This window comes from Solanum stenotomum, chromosome 5 (genome assembly GCF_019186545.1).
Source record: "Solanum stenotomum isolate F172 chromosome 5, ASM1918654v1, whole genome shotgun sequence".
Lineage (NCBI taxonomy): Eukaryota > Viridiplantae > Streptophyta > Magnoliopsida > Solanales > Solanaceae > Solanum > Solanum stenotomum.
Window position 1 is genome coordinate 44,182,221 of NC_064286.1, and position 26,803 is coordinate 44,209,023.

General features: G+C 35.6%; 1 pseudogene; it reads right to left on the reverse strand.

Moving 5' to 3' along the window:
- LOC125864027 (gibberellin 20 oxidase 1-like) overlaps positions 1-25,107 on the reverse strand; it is a 40,384-nt pseudogene extending 15,277 nt beyond the window's left edge.
- Positions 25,108-26,803: the final 1,696 nt, after the last annotated feature.

Here is a 26,803-nt window from a genome sequence, read left to right on the forward strand (position 1 = left end):
AGACTACGCATACTCATCGCCTTCCGGCTTAACGCCTCTGCCACAACGTTAGCCTTACCTAGATGATACTGGATAGTAACATCATAGTCCTTACGTAACTTCATCCACCGTCACTGTCTTAGATTCAGGTCCTTCTAAGTGAATACACGTTGTAGACTACGATGGTCTGTAAACACCTCACACTTGACACCATAAAGGTAATGTCGCCAGATCTTTAGGGCAAACACTACCGCTGCCAACTCCAAATCATGCATCGGATAGTTTCTCTCGTGTACCTTTAGATACCGTGATGCATAAGCTATGACATTCTTATCCTTCATCAACACAGCCCCCAAACTCGAATGTGAAGCATCACAATAATTAATGAAATCTTTATCTTCCACCGGTAGCGTCAGAATGGGTGTTATGATCAGAAGAGTCTTGAGCTTTTGGAAGCTTTCTTCACATTTGTCAGTCCAATCGAAAGACACTTTCTTTTAGGTCAGCCTTGTTAAATGCATGGCGATTGAAGCAAAAATTTTCACAAACCATCGATAGTAGCTGGCAAACCCCACGAAATTCCTACCTTTAGTCATAGACCTAGGTCGGACCCAGTTCTTGACAACTTCGATCTTTTGGGGATCTAGCATTACCCGTTCCCTTGAAACCACATTCCCCAAAAAGGCAACTGAATCCAACCAAAACTCACACTTTGAAAATTTGGCATATAATTTCTATTTTCCAAGGACCCCCAAAACAATACGAGCATGGTCGACATTCTTTTCCTTGCTCTTAGAATAAAGAAAAATGTTATCAACGGAGACTATAACAAAAGAATCCAGGAATGGTTTGAACACACAATTCATCAAACTCATAAAGGCTGCAAGCGCATTGGTCAACCTAAACATATCTCTAAAAACTCATAGTGCCCATAGCAGGTCCTAAATGTCATTTTTGGTACATCCTCAAGCCTAATTTTCAGCTGATGGTAACCAGGACTTAGGTCAATCTTAGAGAAAATCGATGCACCATGAAACTGGTCAAATAGATCATCTATTCAAGGCAACAGATACTTATTCCAGATGGTGACCATATTCAACTGTTGATAGTCTATGCACATCCTCATACTACCATCCTTCTTCTTAACAAACAAGACATGAGTACCCCACTGGTAAGAACAGGGATAAATGAAACCTTTATCAAGAAGCTCCTGGATTTGAGTCTTAAGCTCTCTCAATACCACCGGAGCCATGCGATAAGGAGGGATGGAAATAAGGCGAGTGCCCGGTTCCAAGTCAATGCAAAGATCTATATCTCTATCCGGAGGCATACAAGGCAAATCGGTAGGAAACACTTCCTTAAATTCAGACACTACATTAATAGACTCAATAGAGGGACAATCAGCATCTACATCCCTAATATGAGACAAATATGCCAAACACCCCTGCCCCACTAGTTTCCTAGCCGGAATGAAAGATATGACCTTAGATGGCTTAGGCTTGTCCACCCCTTCCCACTCTACCTTTTCCCTACCCGAGATCTTTAGAGTCAGAGACTTAGTATTACAATTAAGCACAACATAATAGGGGGTCAACCAAGTCATGCCAAAGATTATATCAAAGTCAGTCATATCTAGAATAGAAAAATCAGCCCAAGTTTGATAACCGATAAACAGAATAGAACAAGCACAATATACATAGGTGATTATAACTGACTCTCCAATTGGGGTTGAAACATGGATGGGGCATCAAGTACAACATAATTCACATCAAATTCCAAGGAAAACTGAACTAACACATACGAATAAGTAGAACTCGGATCAAGCAAAATAGTAGCCATCTGGTCACAGACAAGATAGTACATGTGATCACCGCATCAGATGTCTCTACCTCGGTCTTGCCCAGAAAGGCATAACAATGAGCCCTTCCATCTTGACGGACAACCTCATTGCCTGGCTGCACTGCTCCTCTACCTGTATTACCATTTCCCCTGCCTCTATGAGCTTGCTGATTCCCTCATCGTCCACCTTGTTGATGTCCTCTACCATTATTATTGTTGCCCACGGGTACCACTACTCTAGTCTACTACTGCATGGGTTCAAACATGCACGGATGGGAACAATCTCTCCTCATATGCACAGGTTCTCCAAAATTGTAACAACCGCGGTTAAAATACGGCATGATGCTCACCAAAGGTGCGGCTCCCTAGCTATCCTGAATAAAATTCTGTTGTGAAGTTCCCGAGTAACAACCTTTAGATGCGTGCATGGCTGACTAAATTGGTCGGGCTGCAAGTGATGACCTACTTGAACCTCTGGAGTAAGAACCATAGAGGTTACCTGTGCTCTTGGGCTTCTTAGCCAAATCCTTGACCTGCCCATCATGTCGAACTCCCTTCACTTTCTTCACAAAGTCTGTCACCTCATTAAAACTTTTGCTTGTAGAAGTCATATGAACAGACATGTAATTCGGGGTTCAGTCCCTTGACGAATAGAAGAATCCTCTCCTCCTAAGTAGTTACCAAATATGTAGCATATCTTTACTAGACATGCAACTTAGCCTTGTAAGAAGCTACAATCATACCACCATGTTCAAAATCCACGAACTCATCCTTCTTGCGATCCCTCAAAGTCTGGGGCACATATTTTTCTAGAAATAAAGCATGGAACTGTGTCCAAGTGAATGGGGGTAAGACCTGCGATGTGCATTCAATATAGGCTCTCCACCACTGCTTTGCTTCACCTTGAAGCTCGAAGGTCATGAACTCTTTTCAATACTGATGTACATAATCTAACTTGTGAAGCCTCTCATAGCAATCCAAAATGAACTCATAGGCGTCCTCACTCTCAGAACCATGGAACACAGGCGGCTTTAGCTTCAGAAACTTAGTCAACATATCATACTCAGTACCAGTTATCACATGACCCAATAGGGGACGGAAAAAGGCATCAGTGCTAATGCTCCATCAACCTTAGGAGAAGCATCAATAATGGGGGATTGGTTGGGGGTTGAGTGGCTTCGACAGTGGTAAGGACTCCAAGGCCGACTAATCCCTTCAGAAAAGTCATGATCTGCTGAGCTAACACTGGGTCTAAGGGAGGAATACATATAGTCTCAGCTTGTACCTCATCCTCATGTCCAACATCCTCCCCGTTTTCGATTTCCACATTCTTTTGTACTTGTTCTTAGGGAGCAGGAGGGGCCTCTTCCCTATGAGCATTTTCAATTGGGGCTTTAGTCCTGGCGGGTGCTACCCTTCCTAGACTTCTACCCCTTCCTCTTTCTCTACCCCTGACTCGACCACGGCCTCTTGGTGTGGGATCCTCAGTTGGCTCATTGATAGAGGCTTCGGGCTCGACGTCGTTATATCACCTATTAACCATTTGCAAATAGAAAAGTGAAAGAAAATTAGAAACCAATTTGGATCACCAGATACCAATTGGAATCAAGTCATAGCACGAAGAGAGAAAAAAACACAGAGATTTCCTAAAGTCTTGTAGCCTCTCGAAGAAAAGTACAGACGTCTCCATACTGTTCCGTAAGACTCTACTAGACTCGTTTTGGTATAATGAGATCAACGAACCTAGGGCACTAATAACAACTTTGTAATGGCCCAGCCCGCCATGATTGGTACCCATACTAACTCTTCGGTGGGAGAACCATTACTGCAACCCAACTAAGAAACTTAACAAAAACTAATCATTTAAAGATACGAAAGCAGGTTTAAATGGTGGATAGAAATGGAGTTACCATAAACTCCAAATGTTATAAATAAACAATTTAAACAAGTATTGTGGAAGTCAACTCCTAGAACTTGAAAGTCATTGTACCAAAACTCTACCAATCAACAAGTCTAAGAAAAGGGGTGCAACCCCGAAACTAAACATACGAATAAATCTAACTATAGAATCTCAGTCCGAAAAAAATGGACTAAACAATAGAGGGCCCATGGCAGCCCGGAAGAACTGGCTTACCCTTGAATCCAGTCTCGATCAGTGATCTCCTAACTGATGTTTGTCAATAGCCGCCTGAAGATGCCCTGTTCTTAACAAAGAACGAGCAAGTGCAGTATCAGTACACAACCACAGTGTACTGGTAAGATCACGTGGCTACTTCAGTAAAAAAAATAAAATGAGGAAATTACAACACAGTAAACACACATATACAGAATACATAGTTCAATTAGCATATCAGGAGCAATATACAATTTCCCAATATCAATGATTGGTGGACATAAACATAATAATCACAAGTGGTTCTCTCATGGAACCATATCCAAAGTGTTAGTGTATCGGAACGTTACACCCTATCCAATGTTTGTGTCAAAACGTGACACCTCGTCAAATATATGGGTCAGAACGTGACACCTGGTCTAATCTATATGTCTTAACATGACACCCGATCCAATCAAAACCATAATCACAACCACGCCATAATGAATAATACATATAGTCACATGGTCAAGTAATAATTCATGCCATGTAGTTGTTCGCACATAATCATTTCATTTCACGATTCACATACACACATGCATAAAACGAAGCAATTATCCAACATATATCACACAAACAGGAAATTGAACTATCACCTACCTCGAAACCAAGCTTGAATCCTCTTAAGACACTTGAACCTTCCCTTTCCATATTCTTTCCGCTTGTACTTTGTTTAAACACAAGTAATTAACTCAAGGATCACTAAATAAGCCCTAATTTACCCGGATTATAATCAAACTATAAATCCAAGGCAAAACATAAGATCCTAATATTCAACTAGGGTTTTTCCCACCATCAACTTCAGGCCAAAACCCTTCCCCAACAATAGTTACCCAAGATTCTAAGTCCTAGGAATCCAAAAATGGATTAAGGGAGTAATTTTCTTACATTTAGCACTAGAAGTCGTGGAAAATTGTCAAGAATTGCTCTGGGTCATCTCCTAGCTCTCAAGAACGAAGTACTACAGAAAATCACAATTTTGGGGTTTTTCCAAACTTAAGTTCACGGCTGGCTCGCCACGGCGGACCCCATCCCTCCATAATATCTCTTCCCTAGCGGCTTGCACGGAGACAGAAGCTCGGAGTTTTAAGTTCCAAGCTCCCATTTCACAACATACCTTCCTCTCAGGATAGTCTAAAACTATGTTTTCACGCCAAGATCAGTTTCAGGAGTTCTACTCGCCTGAATTTGATTTCGTAAAGCCGTACAGGCTCCTTAATGTCTTGGTTATCTAATCATGTGATCAAAATCATAATTAACCCCCCCCCCCCCACATTAATTACCAGATTTACCTAGACCTCATTGGACTCAGATTTCATCCAAGTCTGGCCTAGGCTGGAAATTTCCAAGTCACTACTCAAAAGTTTTCTGGCCCAAATTCTTTCCCCATTGGCTTTTCCATAACGACGAGAACAGGTCGTTACAATCGATGAAGTTCATTGCTAACTTAAAGTGTTTTTTTGTCTTAGGAGGAGAATTTTGATAGGAAAGACCTTGCAAGAAACGATTGTGGCCATATATATCATATTGATTTCACCAAAGAGTGGAACAAGATCAAGAACACTTGCCTCATCTGCAAGAGGAAAGTGGTTGTTATTTTCTATTTTACATTGAGAATTCATGCATTCCTTTGTAACTTCACTACAACTAGTTAACTTATTACAGGCCTAATGACTTGATTTTGGTGGGATCTTTCTACATCATGTTATTTTGGCAATGCTCAAGAAAGTTCAGGAAAACTTCAAAATTAGAAATCGTTTTATCTTAGAACAATGGCCTTTTTGTTTTTCAGTTTAGTAAGCTATATGTTTTTTCTTACTTTTTCAAAGCTAAACATAACTAGGTACTTATGTCTCATGTTTTTAATGGATGATATACGACATATTTGATTTTTATTGAAATTTAATGTAGATTTTGAATCCCTTTTTTATTGTAACTGTATTATTTAATTCATAATATAATTACTTATCTATATTGTCCAGTTTCCTATGCTATGTACACAGGATAGTTTGTGCATCCTTGTACTATTAATAAAGCATAATTGTGTATGTACTAACAACATAAAACATACATACAAAATTTTATTATGCCTTATTTATGATGTGATATAAGTTTCAAATTTATTATCTTAATTTTAAAACTTGTGTGCTTTCTATGTGAATACACCAATATGCATATCTATGTCTGTAACCATATAACTTTAGGTAAACACGTACATGTAAATCATTATAATGGTGTATGATCTGATAACGATGTATAACTCTCTCTTATTCTAAAATATTTTAAAGTTTTTCTTGTCTCATTTTTTTAAGTAAATCTTGTATTCCAAATTATGTCGATAAATTTTAGGCAAATTTAGTGGAGTATGATTTTAAAATAATATTTTTTTTCTAAAATTCGAGTATCCATCTAAGTTATATTACCCTACAAAATATACTGAAACTTATCATTTTGTTGTTTGAAAAATCAAAAGATGGAGTGTTTTGTGGTGATTTAGAAGTTTCTTATTATAATTTGTTCATGATTGCTTTCTAGAAATTGAAACTCATAATTATGACATCTTGCGTAGATAGATTTAAGATTTGAGATTTAAAATAGATAAGTTCAACCTTTAAGTCTTTAAGATTCTTAATGCTAATCTCATTGTACATTTGAAATTATGGGTTCACAATTAGATATTCTTTTTGAACTTTTAATAGTTTTAGTTGTTTTTCACGTATTTATTTGTGTTTCATATTGAAAATACTGGTTTAGTTGGACCTATAGAACCTATGCACAATCTGCCTCTGATGAGATGTCGTTAAAAATTATTTATCTTAAACTGCAACCAAACATGAAGATTTATCTACTGTCATCAATCAATGTCAACACAAACCATCAGGGAACCCCAATTAGTAGAAGCTCTAATATTACTATTGTTAGAAAATTATATGCACAACGAAAGAATACCAAAGTCTTATTGTTTACATGAATAATAGATAACCAAATTGTTTATGCTAGAACATATACAATTATGCTAGAACACATAAACTTGTTGAAATTTAATTCAAGAATTACCTCTTGAAGGGTGAGCAGATACCTTCAAGTGAATCCACAAGTTAGACAGATCTTCCTTCAAGCGAATTCCCAAGTTAGACTGTGGATTGACAGAAGCAATGTAGTCTTCTACAATGATCATAAATTCATATCTGAACTCTCTCAATATTTGGGTGGGCAAGTATGAATAGAAACTTTCAATCTTTTTCTAGGTTAGGAGAATTCCTACTTATAGAGATTTCATCCCAATCCAAAAGGGAGAAAAAAACACAGCCTGTTTTCTTCAACAAGAAAAATACACGACAATTTTCTCTTTAAAAGAAAAACTCACGCTAGTCTCCTCTTTTCTCCTTAGAAATAGGATTCCGAGCTCTAGTTAAATATGGGCACTGTGTGGACCACACAATTGATGGAAATAATTCCAAATAATTAATTTGAATTATTCTTACCATAATAAATTACAAATCATTCCACTAGAAATTCGTAATTGCACTCCTCTATTTATATTTCAAAATTCCCCATTAAACACTTATGTAATTCACCATGTTAAGATTACAGATACTAATCAATAAATTAAATTACTGACGAATTTAATTCAATAATTAATTTCCTTTAGAGCACTATTTAACTTATTTAATGTGTCAGATTTGTTGAGAATATGTCTTGGGATATTGCAGAAATAAAGTAGTTAGCTATTTTTAGGGTTTTTAAATTATGTTATTAGAGTCCTATTTGACTTAGATTTAGGAGTTAGTTCTTCTTATTTGTTATTTGAATTCAACTGATAAGTTAGAAACTTATTTTGCTATTTTTGGTTAGGAATTATATCTATAGATGCAAGTCTCTGGATTATTAATAAAATAATTCCCTTTTATAATAGTGCAATATTTTTTCTCTCAAAGTCTTTCTCTGTTATTTTCTTAATTTATTTATTAAAAGCCCAACAATTGGTATCTAGAGCCTTCTTCTTAAGGGACTTGTGAGTAGAAAAATAGATTTCAAAAATAGTTTTTCACGAATGGCTCCTCCCATTTTTGATGGTGAGAATTATCAACTATGGGCTATGAGAATGGAAACTTTCTAGGAAGCTCTTGATCTTTGGAAAGCCGTGGAAGAGGATTATAAAATTAATCTATTGCCAAATAATCCCACTGTGGCCCTAATCAAGAGTTACAAGAAAAAGAAAATCATTAAATCGAAGTCAAAAGCAACTTTGTTTGCAGTTGTTTTGATAATTGTTTTCACGAAAATCATGACTCTCACATCACCAAAAGAAATTTGGAATTATCTAAAGAAAGAATGAAGATAAAAGAATACGAGGAATGAAGGTATTAAATATAATGAGGGAATTCTAATTGAAAAGTTATAGAAAATCCATCGGGGAAATTTTTGGGTAAGAAAACGTTTTGGTAGTAACTTGAAATTTCCTAGCCTAGTCCAGATTTGGACGAAATCAAAGTCAGGTAAGCCTAGGAAAATCTGGTAATTGACGAGATATCCAATAATGAATTTGATCACAGGAGTAGATATCTAAGACGTTAAGGAAACGGTATGACTTTACGAAATCAAATTCGGGTGAGTAGAACTCTCAAAACAGGTCTTAGCGTGAACAGGTAGCTTTTGAACGTCATTTGTTAAAGGAGTGTTGTGAAATGAGGGTTTGAAACTCTAATTCTGACTTTCTATCTCTGTGTAAGACGCCATGGCGGGAATAATTTCACCAGGGCGAGGCCGCTGTGGCGGGTTGGGTCCCGCTGTGGTGGAACAATTGCGACTTAAGTCGGATATAAACCCCCAAAAACGTCATTATTGTGCAAACTTTGTTTTTAAGAGTTACGAGACAACCCCAGTAGATTTATTGGATGTTTTCCATGACTTTTGGTGCTAAAGGTAAGGATATTAGCCCCCAATCCATTTTTCAATACACAGAACATAAATTTATGGGTATTTATCGTTCGGGGAGGGTTTGGTCTAAAGTTGATGGTGAGAAAAAGCCCTATCTGCACCTTAGGATCATGGGTTTGGTCTTGGGTTACTGGGTTTGTCATAATCTGGATAATTAGACCTTTGATTGTTGATCCTTGCGTATATTAATTGTTTGTAGACCTAGAACAAGCAGAAAGAATCCAGAAAGTGAAGATTCAAGTGCCTTAGAGGGATTCTAGCTTGGTTTCGAGGTAGGCGATTGTTTGATTTCATATTTGTGTGATGTATGTTAGTATTTGCTTCATTGTAATGCATGTATGTATGCGAATGTTGCACTATTGATCATATCTAATGCAAATGAGTATGAATGAATGTTTGTATGCCATGATTCAACACTTGATTGTATGATTATGAGAATGTAAATTGTGATTGTGCCATGTTGAATGGATCAGGTGTCACGTTCCGACACACTAATTGGGATCGGATGTCACGTTCTGACACACTAACTTGGATCGAGTGTCATGATCCGGCACACTAACAGTTTGGGTATGGGTTCCATGAGAGGACCATTGACATGTCATATATGTGTATTATTGAAAATGTGGAATGGTACATTGCTGCTGAAATGATAACTGATATTATATATGTTCGGTATATGCATGTTTACTATATTGTGACTGCTCATATATGTTTCACTTGCTGGAATAGACGCGTGATCCTACAAGTACACTGTGGTTGTGTACTGATACTGCGATTTCTCTTTCTTTGTTGAGTACAGGGCATCTTTAGGCGGCTACTGACAAACCTCATTTAGAAGATCAGTGAGCAAGATCGGATTCAAGGGTGGGCCAGTTCTTTCAGGCTTCCATGGGTCTTCTATGTTTTAGTCCACTCTTTTTGGACTCAGACTTTCTAGTTAGACTTACTCATATGTTTAGTTGGGTTGTACCCATTTTCTTTAGACTGGTTGAACTTTAGATATTTTGGTACATTGACTTTCAGATTCTAGAGGTATTTTCCGCAATGTTTTAGTAACGATTTGTTAGACTTGCGGAGTTTATGGGAACTCCACTTTATTTCTGCATTTAAACATGCTTCCGTATATTTAAATGTTTAGTTTTTGGATTAGTTGGTTAGTAGTAATGGTTCTCCCACTGGAGGGTTAGTGTGGATGTCAATCACGATGGTTTGGATCGTGACAAGAGAATGAAAGAGTCAGAAATAGTCAAAGAATACTGTAACAGATTGCTTGGTATTGTCAACAACGTAAGATTACTAGACAATGAATTTAAAGATACAAGAATTGCTGAAAAAGTTCTTGTAACAGCGCCCGAAAGATATGAATCGTGTATAACTACCTTGGAAAACACACAAAAACTATCCAAAATTACCTTGACAAAATTGTTAAATTCTTTGCAGACTCAGGAACAAAGGAGACTTATGATGCAAGATGGCATGGTTGAAGGAGTATTAGTAGTCAGCCACAAAACTCAAAGCAAGGGTAAATTTTTTAAAAATTAACCACCTTGTCAGCACTTTGGAAAAAATGGACATCCTCCATATAAATGTTGGCAAAAAGCATATGCACAGTGTAAGAACTGCAAACAACTGGGTCATGAAGTTGTGATTTGCAAAAGCAATTTTCAAAAAGATGAAACAATTACCCAAGTTACTACTGAAGAAGAAGAAGACCACTTATTTGTGGCAACTTGTTTTTCAACCAAAAAAATCTTAGTTTTGGATAATTGATAGTGGTTGACAAACCACATGACATATGAAAGAAATCTTTTTAAAGAGTTCATTCCTATGGAAAATAAGAAAGTCTAAATTGGGAATGGTGATTGTATTCCTACAAAAGGAAAAGGGTTTGTTTCAATTAAAACAAATTCAGGTACAAAAATAATTTCAAATGTTCTTTATGTGCCAGATATTGATAAAATTTTGTTTAGTGTTGGTCAGTTAATAGACAAAGGATTTAAATTATTATTTGGAGACAAATATTGTCAATTTTTTTATTCGACTAAGCAAAAAAATTTATAAGTTGAAATGAGAGGTAAGAGCTTCTCATTTAATCCAATAGAAGATGCACACAAGCCTTGTAACACAAAGGATGAATTAGCAAATTTGTTCACAAGGTCAATTTCAGAGGAGACTACAATCTACAATCCTGATCCGAGAAGGAGTGTTGAGAATATGTCTCAGGATATTGCAGAAATAAAACAGTTAGCTACTTTTAGGGTTTCTAAATTATGTTATTAGTGTCCTATTTGACTTATATTTAGTTGTTAGTTCTTTTTATTTGTTATTTGAATTAAACTGATAAGTTTGTAACTTATTTTTCTATTTTAAGTTAGAAATTATATCTATAAATGCAAGTCTCTGTATTATTAATAATATAATTCCCTTTGATAATATTGCAGTATTTTTCTCTCAAAGTCTTTCTCTGTTATTTTGTAAATTTATTTATTAAAAAACCAACAAGATCATAAATCCACTTGCAAGGTTTGACACGATGAAAACTTATAAGCTTCTCAAAAAGGCATATCAATAAATCTCTATAGCGATGTATGAATTCCATCAACTAACTTATTGCTTCACCAATATATATTATTATCATCCAATCTACCAGACATATTGACCCATCTCAGAATCTCACCTTTTAATAAATCAAAAGGATAATTAATATATACATATCATAATAGTTTTATCAGGATTAAAAATATAAGTACATTTAATAGTTTAGAGAATATTTTTTTGCCAGCAAGTCTAAAACAACTAACTCTACTCGGTCCCATTCAATACATACAAAATGCACTAGCACAAGAAGTTGGAAATATACCGTTCCCATAATCAGGATAAATTACATATAATCTTGTGCTACAATCATACCGATGGCATATCCAATTTCCATCCTAGATTGTGAACAAAAAACTTGTACTTATAAGAACCGATGATTTAATCCTCTGTGTATAAGCTAAAACTCTACACACTAAATCATCTACTATATAAGTAAACTGACACCATAAACGAATATATAATATATTAAAACTAAATAAATATTTATTCTATAATAAATAATATATCTTAAGATATGGTTAATAGTATATATCCCAACAATCTCCCACTTACACTTTTAACCATCACAATTGTTATAATGTACTATATCAAAATGCATGGTTAATAGTATATACACTAACAGTCTCCCACTTAGACATTTAATCTTGAAAATTGTTAGAATACTATCTCTTAATACATGATTAATACTATATACCCTAACAACCTCCCACTTAGACTCTTAAATCTGCATTTACAACTTTCACATGCATTCATTTATTTCTTATCAAAGTAAATTTACCAAGCTATTTTCTCATGCAATTTTGTCTAGTAGTGCTTCGTTGTAACAAATAGATTTTGTACTAGTTCTTGAGAGACCTTATCATGAAACCCTCCAAGAGTGTACTTCTTTTCAGGAGTTCTTTGGGAGTTCTATCATGAAAGTTCTCTCAAGCATACAAAACAAATCTTATTCAAATCCACCCTTTATATCTAAAAAAATTATCCCAACTAAGTTGTCTATTATTAGACAAAGCAAATCATTCTTCGTTATGATTCTCCCACTACGACTAAGTACTACTACATTATCACACTTTCATGTTATTGAGTCTTAATATTTTCTTCAAAATCTTTCGATATTGAAATATTAAAAACTTTTCATGTAGTGTTCATTTGCTCAACATCACTCCCACTACTTGAGGTAGTAGTGTTCTTATGTCTAGTAACGTTTCTCCCACTACTTAAATGCAATGGAATATCCATTCTGACATACCGATCAGATGTTCTTGTGTGTCTGAATTTATAATTGACTTATTTGTTATTTATTTGTTCAATTCCTACAAAACTAGTTTACTTTTAGGAACAAGGTCTACTAAATGATCCTTTTCTAGAATTCAGACAGTTGTATTAACAATTGCCTTATTTTCTTTAGGACATTATAATAAACCTTCTTTCATTATTTAGGATATCCAATTAACACACATATTCTGTTCTTAATTCCAATTTTCTTATTCTCCCACTCAGCACATGTGTTGGACAATCCTATATCTAAACATGTCACAGATTAGACTTACGTCAAATCCAACTAGTTCTATAGTTGTTCAAGGTACTAATTTGAAAGAAATTGAATTCAGAATGTGATATGTAGTTATTAGAACCTATCTTAAAAGAAAAAAAAATAACTAATAATAAGTCAATAATAAATCTTATCATCTTCATAAGAGTATACTTATTTTCTCTTCTACACCAATCTATTACAGAATGTCTGGAGTAAACAATTGAAATGCAATTAGATTATAGTGACTTTATATATTTTTCATGATATTATTTTCATGTGTCTTAAATACTTTGAGTTTATCAAGACATTTAGACTTACAAAACATAAAAAAAAAAATATTCATATCATGAGTAAACTTCTTGAAAACTTAGAATACTCAAATTCACCTCTTGCCCAAATGCTATTTATTACACAAATAAGAATAGATTAATTATAACTTATCACTACCTCTTTTTCCTTTATAAGAGGAAAGGTCTCTTAGTCATTTTTCCTTCTAAACAAGACTCACATGTTGGTAGTGACTGCACTTTCAATGAACTGTTATGTCCATTCATTAACCAACCTCGAAATTATATTCAGAATAAATGACTTAGACGCTAACGTATAGATAAGTTTCATTCAATTTAAAAGATAATTTCCCTTATGAGGCAGATTAATATAATTCAACTCATGAGAGATAATACTAATAAAAAAACACGCATCAATATACCACTATAAATAAAATATTCATCAAACTTAATGATAGGAGAGTTAAAAACAAATATATTAAGTACTCATCTCTTATCTAGTTAGAAACTGAAAATAATTCCTTCTCACATAAGGTAAATTTACAATGCATTCTTTGAATTTATATCTTATCTCTACCAATATAAAAGCTTAAGTAGTACTAAGTGGTTGCGTAAGGTCTATTGAAATAAGAGATATAATACATTAACTAGATCATAATATTTCGAATAATCCTAAGTTTATACATATATATCCATGCATCTCAAATAGCCAATCGATGGGATTTGAGAACTACCCATGCAATACATATGTACAATGAACAATTATTCACTCCATAAACTTATACAGACCTAACTCAGATAGAGAATCTACTATTAGTTTAAGTCAAGTGAAAATCCTCTAGTTACATTGATCCAATCATATATTACTCAGTTTAGGGGAGTTAATATAGATTATCAAAACTAGACGATTAAATACATAGTGACTTGTATTAATTTCATCTAATAGGGAGGAAGGTCTAATCCATCACATAAAACTATTACTTTATTACTATTTAATATTGGTAATCAATGGAGGGGACCCTATAATCAAATATGACCAAAAACTCATATAACGATCCAAAGAAATAATATTCCTTATTAGGTCATTCTTATGAATCTACCAAATTTCAGATCAATTAGAGTCCCATTTTTTTCGAATTCCAAAACTATGATCAATTTGGTCGAAAAATGTTTTTTGGCCAAAATAGAATTTAAGATTTTTTTGTTAAGTAATTCCTATCATATATTATTATTTGTTAACTACATATACTAATCAAGAACAAAGAGCAAAATTATCAAAACTATTTACATTATCTGAGTATTATTTCCTAAAAATCAACATTTTTATGTATACATTGAATATTAAAATTCAAAAAACACCTCATAGATATCCATGTATCTTGAACGATAAATTTTGATGAAAAATAACTACTCATGCAACATACATATGTGATGTCAGATATTCACTCCAACAAATTTAGATCAAAAGTTAACTCAGATGGAGAGTATATGTTAATTATGCCAAGTGAATATCATTATCCTTAGATTCATTGATCCAATCAAATATTACTCAAATAGGGGGAGTCAATACAAATTATCAAAACTAGAGATTAAATTTTAATGATTTGTAGTAATTTCATCCGATATGGAGGAAGGTCTAAAGTCAACACATGAGCTTAATACTTCACTAAAATTTAGTCATGAAGACCATAGAGAACAATGTCTATCACCACTATATCATAGCCGAGTAATTTTCAATGCAAAAAATATCTAAAAACATTATCTAAACAACCTCAAATTGTCAAATCACTTCATAACAATGAGTGTTTTTAATTTGATCATTTTTTATGAGCCTACCAAATTTCAGATCAGTTAGAGTTCAAAAATAATATTTATCTCCAAAGCTATGATAAAATTCATATTCAAATGATTTCAAGAAAAATAATCAGATCAATATCCTTGTCATATATTAATTCATGTTAACTCATCATATGTAATCATGTACTACATATAACATAAATAAAATCGATATAAAGGATGTCATTCATACTAAATAACATTTTATTTCCAATGAAAAATTTTAAAATCATTTTAACGACATCAAAAAATCATAACCACATAGTAATGAGTACTTCTTACTAGGTCGTTATCAATGAACTTACCAAATTTCAGGTCAATTGGAGTTTATAAAAACAAAAATCCCAAAGCTGTGACCAAATTTAAATTCAAGTGATTTAAGCATCTTTAGGAATTAAAACAATATGACCTACATTCTTATCACAAATCAATTCATGTTAAATAACCATGTACAATAGTATTCCAAATATAACATAAACATAACTCGAATAAAGAATAATCTTATCATATTCAAATCAAATTTTAATGTGACAAACTACCTAAAACTCATCCAAATGATTTTAAATGGAACCATCAAATTTCAAGTCAATCAGAGATAAAAATAATTCATGACCACCTAAACTTTTGCCAAATTTGAAAAATATAGAAGACTCAAGTATGGAGAGAAGTTTTGTTTCATGGGTCATCGAAATTTCTTGAGGTCGAACCACAAATATCAAAATGATGCTAAATCATTTGATGGAACTAAAGAAACAAGACCTGCACCATGTACAATATCTGGTTCACAAGTGTTGGATCAAGTGAAAGATATAAAGTTTACTCTTGGCAAATCGAGTGAAGGGGTAAGTGGGGTGATTAATAACACATGGAAAAAGAGAAGAATATTTTTTATCTTCCTTAATGGGAGTATAACTTGGTGCGCCATAATCTTGATGTGATGCATATAGAAAAAAAATGTATGTGACAACACAATATACACACTATTGGACATTGATAAAAAATCTAAAGGCAACTTACTTGCTCGATTGGATTTGAAGTTTTGGAAAACGTCAAGTTTCCACATTGCTATTCATCTAATATCGCACGTTGGATTCGCAAACGAAAGCTATCTGGACTACAAACTCATGATTGTCATGTTATAATGCAAGAGTTTCTTTCTATTTCCTTACGAAGATCAACGGATAAAAGAGTTAATTCCGTTTTAATTGATCTATGCACATTCTTTCATGTTTTATGTAGGAAAGTGTTAAAACTAGATGAGCTAAAGTTACTTGAATAAAGAGTTCCAGAAATATTGTCAACTATGGAAGCTCTTTTCCCTTGTATTCTTTACTATTATGGTACACTTGGTTACTCACATAGGCTACACTTCCGGGGCCACTACTTTATCGTTGGATGTATCCAATTGAGGGGTACAAAGAATATCATTGAATCTTCACTGTATGTTTTTTTTGTTCATAAATATTATAATATCAAAATAATAATATTACCTAATTCTACAAGTACATGGGTACTTTAAAATCATATGTTCGTAATCATGCATGCCCAGAAGGTTCAATAGCAGAAGCATACATAGTGAATGAGTGTTTGACATTTTGTTCACGATATTTGGAGGGTGGTGATTCAATGTCTTATTGTTCAAAAAATGTGATGATCAAATTGAGCACGATACTAATAAGGAAGAATTTCTTTTTCCTACTGTTGAGGTGACAGATGGTTGAATGGATGTATTTAAGTTTGATGAAAAAATGTGGTTACAAGAACATAAACATGTGTTATTCAATTGTGAGTCAGAGGTGGTTGAGCATTATAAAAAGTAAGTTTTATATCTATCTATCTATCTATCCATCTATCTTTATAAAAGTGTAATTTGATAAGAAAATTGATAGATATGAGTTATGTGAATAGTGAACATATTGCTGAAATCAAGAGATCACATCGTAAGCGTCGTTTGAATCAACATCAAATTGATTGTCTGCATTTTGATACCTTTTCAGAGTGGTTCAAGGAAAAAGTAAGTAGTAGGTCTACGTCATTGGTCAAGCTAAATTCGTGTCATTGTACTTATATTGTATTTATAATTGTGATAATAATTGGGCCTAGCCCCACTCTGGCGGCTTTCACAGAGAAAGAAGCTCGGAATTTGAGTTCCAAGCTCCTATTTCACGACACACCTTAAAACCTGGACATTAAAAAACTACCCTTTCATGGTAAGATCAGTTTCGGGAGTTCTACTCACCCAAATTCGATTCCGTAAAGCCGTACAGGCTCCTTAACATCTTGGCTATCCACTCATGTGATCAAATTTATAATTAAACCCCCCATCTATTACCAGATTTCCCTGGACCTCACCTGACTCAGATTTTGTCCAAGTCAGGCCTAGGCTAGAAATTTCCAAGTCACTACTTAAGTTTTTTGGCCCAAATTCTTTCCCCATTGGATTTTCCATAACGATGAGAACATATCGTTACAATAGATACCAATTTACCCATCACTCGTCCTCGAGTGATAATCTAAGAGAACTGGATAAGGCAAGAATAAAGTAGTACCTGAATCTTTGAATAGTTGGAGATACTTTTCTCACATGTCCTTCTCGATTTCCCAAGTAGCTTCCTCAACTAAACAACTTAAGAAGAATAATAAACCTAGAAATTCAACTTGAATTGCAAAACACAAATCTTCAAAACGAACTTAAGAAATTAATAATTGCTAGGTTTGCAAGAATAATCTCCCAAGTTACAAAATAGAACTAAAGTAATAATGTCTAACCCCCAAAAATGAGGTTTGCATGTCCTATTTATAGAACACAAGTCCTAAATTAAAAGGGAAACAAAATAAAGAAAGTTTGTTCAGGGACACGTCTTCATTCCACGAGACTGACTAACGGACCGTCAATGGATCTATAGTCCCTGAGTCCCTTCCGTCAGCCAAGACTTAGAGAATATTTCAGCTTCCAAAAATCAGCTTCTCTGGAGCAAACGATGGAACTGCAGTACAGACAGAAGATCGATCTACGCTCCGTCAATCCCCTTCCGTAGCTCCACACTTGGAATCTTCAAAAATCAGGTACTGGAACCCTCGCAGTATCAATTTACGAATCAACAGTATGGTCCGTAGATCCATCTACGGAACGTCAATGGCCATCGTGGTTCCACACTTGGCCAGATTTCCCTGATTTGCCTTTCATGCCTTGTCTGCTGATCTACGACCACCATCTACGGAGCGTCAATGGACCTACGGTCCGTAGATCACCACCGGAGATGCCCTTTTTCTGCATTTCTTTCAGCTATCTCTTTAGTTCCGCGCCTGAACATCTTTCCTGCAGAAAATGATAAAAACACATAAAAACCAATACAAAAAGGCCCTAGACACAAACAACTTGTAAGTGAAATGTATTAGAAATATCGTAAACTCGCGGTATATCATGCATCGCGCCAATTGAAGGTGCACGACAGAAATTATACAACCCATGTTTTGGAGTTGGCGGTGATAGTACTTTCTCTTAAAATCTAGCGGCATTATCTATATGGTGTTAAGTGTGATGTGTTTACTGATCATCATAGTTTGCAGCATCTGCTCACTCAAAAGGATCTGAATTTGAGACAGCGAAGATGGATGGAGTAACTCAAGGATTATGATCTGACCATTCAATACCATCCGGGGAAGGCTAATGTCGTGGCACACGCTTTGAGTCAAAAGGCGGTAAGTATGGGTAGCTTAGCTTACTTGAGTGTAACGAAGTGACCTTTGGCCAAAGAAATTCAGACCTTAGAATCTAAGTGCATACAGTTGGGCATCTCTAAAAGAGGTGGGGTGTTAGCTAGCATTGAAGTTAAGGCCACATTCATTTAGGGGATTAAGGCCAAATAATTCGAGGATAAAAATTTGATCGAACTCAAGCAGAAAATAGTGAATGGTAAGGCATAAGAGACCACTCTCGATGCGGATGGTGTACACAGTGTTAAGGGGAGAATTTGTGTTCCCCGAGTTGATGACTTGATTCAAAAATTGTTGGCAAAATCTCATGGTTCGCGATACTCTATTCATCCGGGTGTGACCAAGATGTATAGAGATCTGAAACAAATTTTTTGGTGGTCAGGCATGAAGAAAGACATAGCGGAGTTTGTGGCTAAGTGTACAAATTGTCAACAAGTGAAATATGAACATCAAAGGCCTGCAGGTTTACTTCAAAGAATGCCAATTCGAGAGTGGAAGTGGGGAAGAATAGCTATGGATTTTGTGGTTGGTCTTCCCAAGACCTTGGGGAAGTTTGATTCTATTTGGGTAGTGGTTGATATATTGACTAAATCTGCCCATTTTATTCCAGTAAGAACAAATTATAATGCTGAACAATCGGCTAAGGTGTATGTGAATGATATAGTGAGGTTGCATGGGGTGCCCCTTTCTATCATCTCAGATTGTGGTACCCAATTCACGTCTAAGTTTTAGAGGAAATTGCATGATGAGTTGGGCACACAACTCACTTTTAGTACAACCCCACAGATGGATGGACAGTATGAGAGGACTATTCAAGTATTGGAAGACATGTTGAAAGCATGTGTGATTGATTTTGGAGGGCATTGGGATAAATTCCTACCTTTGTGTGAGTTCTCTTATAACAATAGTCATCACTCCAGCATTGATATGGCACCATTTGAGGCATTATATGGGAGGGGTTGTAGATCACCAATAGGTTGGCTCGAGGCAGGAGATGTGAAACCTTTGGGGGTTGATTTAGTGAAGGATGGTCAAGATAAGGTGAGGAGTATTCAAGCTAGACTTCTAGCAGCCTAGAGTAGACAGAAGAGATATGAGGATCATAAAGTAAGAGACATGGAATTTCAGACTGGTGAGAATGTTCCTTTTAAGGTATCACCCATGAAAGGGGTGATTAGATTTGGTAAGAAGGGCAAGTTAAGTCCTCGATATATTGGTCCCTTTGAGGTTCTTGAATGTGTATGACCGGTGGCGTATAGATTGGCTCTACCCCTAATCTATCCGGTGTTCATCCGATATTTCATGTATCTATGTTGAAGAGATATCATGGTGACGGAGATTATATCATTAAGAGGGACTCAATTGTGCTAGACAAGGACCTCCAATATGAAGAGGAACCGATTGTTATTCTTGATCGGGATGTGCGTAAGTTGGGGACCAAGGAGATTAAGTCTGTGAAAGTTTAATGGAAGTATCGTCCGGTTGAGAAAGCTACTTTGGAAATCGAGAGGGACATGTAAGAGAAGTATCCCTAATTGTTCGTCGAATCAGGTACTACTTCATTCTTTCCTTAACCTACTTTTCTGAAGTTTGTCACTCGGGGACGAGTGATGGGTAAATTGGTATCTATTATAACGATCGGGTTCCGTCTTTATAGAAATGCCAACGGGGAAAAATTGGGGCCGAAAAAACTTTTTTGTAGTTTTTGTATTTTCTCAACCTTGTCCAGATTTGGAAGAAATCAAAGTCCTTGAGGTTTGGGGAAATCTGGTAACAATCGGGTAAGTTGTTTTTGGTTTTGAATGCATGAGTAGTTAGATAACTCGTTAACGAATCCGTACGACTTTATAGAATTGAATTTAGGTAAGTAGATATCCGAAAATCAATCTTACCGAGAAGGGTAATTTTTGAGTGTAGTGGGTTAGAGGTGCATTGTGAAATGGGGTTTGGAATTCTTTAAAATAGCATTCTGTCTCAAAATTGTTGATCTGGCGGGTGTCTCTGCCTTTGTGGCGGGATGGTGGTCGCTGTGGCGGGTGCGACGGGACTTAAAATCGAAGATTAAAGATGAAGAGGCCAATGGTTCAAAAGTTCCGCTCTGGCGGGACTATATATCACTCTGGCGCCACCGCTACAGCGGGATGAGGGTTGTTGTGGCGGGCCAGACACGACATAATATTGTTAATAAACCCCTGAACGATCTTATTTGGCACTTTTTGACTTTTAGAGCTAAGGAACGACTCCAAGGTGATTTCTACGTGTTTTTCACCATTCTTGAGGCTAAAGGTAAGCTTTTCACTCCCCGAATACATTTTCAATTCGTAGAACGTACTAGAATCGGTGAATATAGATGGGGGAAGGTTTTGTTATAGATTCTATGGTGAAAACAACCCTATTCTAGTTGCGATTGTTTGTTGATTTCCATGTTATTGTGACTGTTTGTAGACTAAGAACAAGCGGAATGAATCTGAAAAGGGAAGGATCAAGTTTCTTAGGGTTTCAAGCTTGTTTCGAGGTAGGTAATGGTTGTGATTCTATGATTGTGTGATGTATGCCTGTTCTTTCTTCATTATGATATTTGTATATGTATGAATGTTACAATGTTGATCACACTTGTTGTAAATGAGATATATGAATTATGAATGCCTTGAAACCACGACTTGATTGTATGATATTGATAATGTACTTGTGATTGTGATTGTGGTGTGTGAATGGGATCGGTTGCCACGTTCCGGAATGACTAACTTGGATCGAATTGTCACGTTCCAGCATAACTATTGAATTGGTTTCCACGTTCCGGCATAATTATGGGATCGATTGTCATGTTTCAACATAGATAAGGGATTTGATTGCCACGTTATGGCAAGCTAATGTTTGGGTTTGGGTTCCGTGATAGGACCAATGATGTGCTATAAAATGTGAAGTTGTTGGTGGTTCATAAATGTTGATGATGTTGTACATGTTGATATATATGCCTGCGATTATAATGTTATTTGACATGTTTATGTTCAATTAATGGGATAGTCTAGTTATCGTACTAGTACAATGTGGTTGTGTACTGATTCTGCACTTGCTCTTATTTTTGTTTAGTACAGCACATCTTCACGCAACTATTGACATACCTCGCTTAGAAGATCAGTGATCGTCGCTTCGAATTCAAGGGTGAGCCAATTCTTCCGGGCTGCCATGGGATTATCAGTCGTCTATATCCATCATTTCCGGACATAGATATTTGTTCTAGTTAGTTAATTAGTTCATTAGTTTGGGGATGTATCCCTTCTTGTTTAGACTTGGATCATTTGTTTAGATGTTTTGGTACATTGACTTTCAGGTTCTAAGTATTAAATTTCCACATTTGTTAGTTAATTAACTTGCTTCCATAACTTAATTTCCTTAGTTTTTAGATGGACTGCTTGGTTTGGATTGTAGTAGTGGTTCTCCCACCGGTTTGTAGTGTGGGTGCCAATCACGACGGTCTGGGTCGTGACAAGAACCATCAAAATCTGTCTCACTTATGTTCCTCATCTTGAAAAATCTTTAGCATCTGCACTATGCTATGCACAGTGTAATCTAGAACTTGTCTGACTCGCTCTTTCTTCTTACCGCTACCTTTTCCATCAGTCCCTTCACTAGCTCTGCTTCTACTGAAGTCTTTTCCCATGGAATTGGAAAACTTTGCCTTCTTTTCCTTAATAAGATTGTTATCACATGTCTCTTCTATAATATCAAAGGGGGAGGTTGTTTCTTAGGATTTTGGCATTCACTACATTTCCTCTTAATTAAGGGAGTCTTTGATATCACATCCAAAGAATGAGTTCCTGGATTTTTCGCTAAAGTCAAATTATTTAATGAATCAACCTTTGGTTTCTTGTGTTTATATTTATCTCTTACCTTTTTTTGATCTAGTGCCTAGAAATCTTACCTTGTTATCAATACCGAGCAATCTATCCAAGCATTCTTTGATTTTCTTGGAGTTTTTTATTCTTTGAAACTTGAATTCTTCACCTCCAACATATTCTTTCTTCAGATAATTTCAAATATCTTTTGGTGATGAGAGAAATATAATTCTCTTTAAAATAGTTGTTGAGACAACAACAAACAGAGTTGCTTTCGTCATGGACTTCATGATTTTCTTTTCATTGTGACTCTTAATTTGTGCTATGGTGGGATTATTTTGTAACAGATTAATTTCATAATCCTCTTCCACGGCTTTCTTCCTAACGGTCAAGTGCCTCCAAGTAATTTTCCGTTCTCACAACTCATAATTGGTAATTTTCATTACTAAAAACAACATGAGTCATTCATGAAAAAATATTTTTGAAATCCATCTCTTCACTCAAGGGTCCCTTCAGAAAAATAGCTCTAGATCCCACCTATCAGTTTTTGAAAGAAAATAAATTTAGGAAAATAACAATGGAAGAAAAGTTGAAGGACAAATTATGTATTGAACTACAAAACTTTATATTATTGACTAACAAAAGACATTTATTTACAGACTAAAAACAAAACTGAAATAGAAATCAACTCCTAAATACTAGGTGTCTAACTTAATAGAATTATTGCAACATGAATATCTGTAGTTCTAAATCAAAGATTCAACATATATAAAAGAGATTCCAAAGCCTTCAATCTTGAACCTCACATGTATAGCTCTTAAGCTTCTACATTATTGTCTTGAAGCCACGTCGAAAAAGCTTGAAGACTATTTGTATCAGCTTTTGAGTAAACTCAAAGAGAGTAGTCCATGTGAAGTCAGGATATAGTCAAGGGTTGTTGTAGTCCAATAATTGAGTTGGTGGACTCACCACCTTATTTTTGTCTGGACAAAGAAAGAAAGCAAGTGATTTTCTAGAAGTCTTATTGTTAACCACTGCTCTATGCAAGCAACTTTTGTATCTACCATTCGATAAGGAACAAACACCAAATATGTTATATTCAAGTTGTAAGTCTAAGAATTCATGATGTATATCATTGCTCGTCATGTGGAAAGATCTTATAATGTTTTGACCAAGAAAATGTATTATTTGTTTAATTGATTTTGTTTATATTATTTGTATGTAATACATAATACATTAGCCTATTATATAGTTCTAGTTTGTAAATTTTCTTACCATAAATGTGTCGCCTATGTTAACGACAAAAGCATTAAAATTTGGACTGATGGAGTACCATTCGTTGTCCACAAAAACCTGAAGTCCGCTAACAGAATCTTGATGGAGAACGGTTCGTGATGTTGGATTATAGTGAGACCCTATTCCTAAGTTGAGCTCTGGTTTCTGGCACCTGGCATAATAATTGAGTCTAACGATGGATTCATTATCTTCGAAAAACTTTTTAAATTGACTCTTCTGTACACCTAGCTCATCCGTAAAAGTTCCATGATACTAAGAGAAAGCATGCTCATGGAATTGCAATAATCTTGATAAACATTCATGTGCAATTAAAGGGAAAAAAGATTAATTCATATACATAATCGAAAATAGAAAAATAGATACTCCTTTTGTTTCAATCTTTTTGTCTGATTTTGTTTTGACATAAAATATAAGATATTAAAGAAAGACTTTTGAATTCAATATATATATAATGTACAAGAATATCATTTAAGCTAGTGGTCTTAAACATGTCATGCCAAAAAAGGAAAAAAACACATTTTTATGAAACATACCAAAAACAAAAGTACCACAAAAAATTGAGAAATATGAGAACTAAGATAGTCGATTGTCCTTACCCGAGATTTTTGAAACTTTCACCCAATGTCCTTTGGAAATACTCCTGAGCTATGTGAGATGATCACTCTATAACAGAGTATCGTAAAGAGAGTGTCTCTTTCTAAGGATGTTTTGAATAAAACCTTCCAGTAAAGTTGCTGGCATAACCACAATGTTCACCAATTTTCCTCTGAGCTTTTTGCTTTTCACAGAGAGGCATGTCAAAGAACATGTCCATATGACGATGGACATTAGAGATAAGATTAGCATCAACTTCGTGCTTTACTACAAGAAAGAAACCATGACTCCTGCACGCTTCACCCAAAAGCCTAGATGATTGTTGGGCGGCGGCAGGGTCACGAGAAAAAAACCCCTTAAGTCAATAAGGGGAACATGAAGTTCTTGTACTACAACATTAGAATTCTCATCATCTGGCCATATATATTGTATGAGAATGTTGAACTCATTTTTCATATGGGATGCATGAAAGATAAATGGGTTTTCCTCACCAAGCATATGTAATGACTTGTTCCTGTCGTTATGGAAAATCCAATGGGAAATGAATTTGGTGCGAAAGCTTTAGAGTAGTGGCTTAGAAATTTCTAGCATAGGCAAGAGTTGGACAAAATCCAAGACAGGTGAGGGTTAGGAAAACCTAGAAATGGGGGGGGGGTTGATTATGAATTTGATCACATGAGTGGATAGCCAAGATGTTAAAGAGCCTGTACGACTTTAAGGAATCAAATCCGGGCGAGTAGAATTCTCGAAACTGATCTTAGCATGGAAGGGTAGTTTTTGAATGTCCAGGTTTAAATGTGTGTCATGAAATGGGAGCTTCCAACTTAAATTCTGAGCTTCTACCTCCGTGCAATCCTCCAGAGCAAGATTAGTTCCCTCAGGGCGGGCCACTGTGGCGGGATAGTCGCGTGTTATGTCAGGGAAAAACCCAAAAATCATTATTTTCTGTAAAACTTTGTTCTTGAGAGCTACAAGGTGAACCAGAGCAGTTTTTGACAGTTTTCCACAATTTCTAGCGTTAAAGGTAAAATAATCACTCCCCTAATCCTTAATTCGATTCTTAGAACTTAGAATCGTAAGTAATTATCATTGGTGGAGGGTTTCGATTTCACCCCAGAAACTAGTAGACTAAACTAGAGCTTGTCGTGAGGGTTAGAGTCCTAGATATAACTCCCCGTACTTAAAATGAAGGGTTTCAGGTTAGAACGTCAAGGTACGACCCCCCCCAGGAATAACCAAAGGTCCTTGAGGAGGACCCTAAATTCTACCCAAAAAATAGTGATCCACGAAAGGGACCCACTCCCCTTGGGTGAGGGGTCGTGGGTCAGGGTCCCAAAAATAGTGTTGCAGGCCACCACCCACGTATCACAAGCATGCCCCATGGGTCCACTCATGGCCCGTGGATGTGGTCTCGTGGGTGAGGCATAATGTTGGTTTCAAACGGTTAAGTAGGGGCTTTGTGGAATTTTCTAGAACTAATTAGTTATTAAGTGACATTGTTTTACCCTAGTTTAGACAAATTGTATAAACACTTTAGACCCTTATTTAAGTCATCCTAAATCATTAATTCGAAACCCCCAAAAGAAACCCAATTCCCTCTTAAAATTCCTCTCTCTAGAAAGAAGAAGAAGAAGAAGGAGAACCAGAAGGACAAGGACAAGGACAAGGACAAGNGAAGAAGAAGGAGAAGGAGAAGCAGAAGGACAAGGACACGGAGAAGGAGAAGGACAAGAGGAAGAGGAAGCGGAAGAGGAAGAGGAAGCGGAAGAGGAGGAAGAGGAAGAGGAAGTAGAAGAAGAGGAGGGTCAAGCTAGGTCAAGACTCCATTGTTTCAAGCTTTCTAGGCTTTGTAATCAAGGTATGATGGCATATTATTTCATGGACTCCTTTCATTTATGATGTCCCCTAGTTTTCCACAATTTGAAGTAGAATTTCCCAATTCTACCTAAGGTTTCTTCCAATGTTGTGGGTTATGATGAATGTGATCCAATTGAGTGGATTATGATTTTTTATGATCGTTTATGATTATTTATGATGGAATTACACGATTTTAGCATGGTTATACATGTAAGAAGAAGAAGAAGAAGAAGAAGAAGAAGAAGAAGAAGAAGAAGAAGAAGAAGAAGGAGAAGGAGAAGGAGAAGGAGAAGGAGAAGGAGAAGGAGAAGGAGAAGTAAAAGGAGAAGGAGAAGGA